Here is a 914-nt window from a genome sequence, read left to right as displayed (position 1 = left end):
TCAACTCCATGATTCTTTTACTCCCATTCTTCCCTCTTTAAAGCTTAAAACTTGTAACTGATTAAAGCTATGACTTGATTTAAAAAAAAAAAAAAAACACACACACACAAACATTCCTGCACATACGAACAAGGACTCAAGACTCACGCATTTCTATGAACAGCTGCCTCTTCTCTGCCATGGTCTTCCGCTTGTTCCCACTTTCCTCAATCATCCTAGAGACAAAGAAAGATACAGTAAACCACTGTAGAATTTGACAATTCAATCAAGTGCTAATCATTCTATTGTGAAGAGGTACAGGAAACCAAGTTGCAAATGCACATTTTAACAGAGTATCAGTAAAAATAAACTGGAAGCCTGATTCAGAAAAAGATAAACCACTGTCCTTTTATTTGATAGCTTCTAAAATATTGTAAATCAATACTTACATGAGCTCATACAATTGCTTACTGTGCTAAAAATATGGGGCTGTCTTACTTCTAACTTTATTTTCTCTGCAGAGTCCTGGATTAGTTGAAGTAACTTCCCATATCTCTACTGTTTTATATCGATAAACATGTTACTAAATATAATTTAGAAAATAAATATAATGAAAGGCTGTAATAAAGGACATAAGAACAGTTAGCTTATACATAAAATATATATGAATATTCAATTTCATATTAAAGAAATCAGGTATTAATCCCTGATATGGTTTGGCTGTGTCCCCATCCAAATCTCAACTTGAATTGTATCTCCCAGAATTTCCATGTGTTGTGGGAGAGAGGTAACTGAATCATGGGGGCTGGTCTTTCCTGTGCTATTCTCGTGACAGTGAGTAAGTCTCATGAGATCTGATGGGTTTATCAGGGGTTTCCGCTTTTGCTTCTTCCTCATTTTCTCTTGCTGCTGCCATGTAAGAAGTGCCTTTCACC

This window comes from Mandrillus leucophaeus, unplaced genomic scaffold (assembly GCF_000951045.1).
Source record: "Mandrillus leucophaeus isolate KB7577 unplaced genomic scaffold, Mleu.le_1.0 Scaffold13, whole genome shotgun sequence".
NCBI classification, from domain to species: domain Eukaryota; kingdom Metazoa; phylum Chordata; class Mammalia; order Primates; family Cercopithecidae; genus Mandrillus; species Mandrillus leucophaeus.
This window is presented reverse-complemented; position numbering follows the sequence as displayed.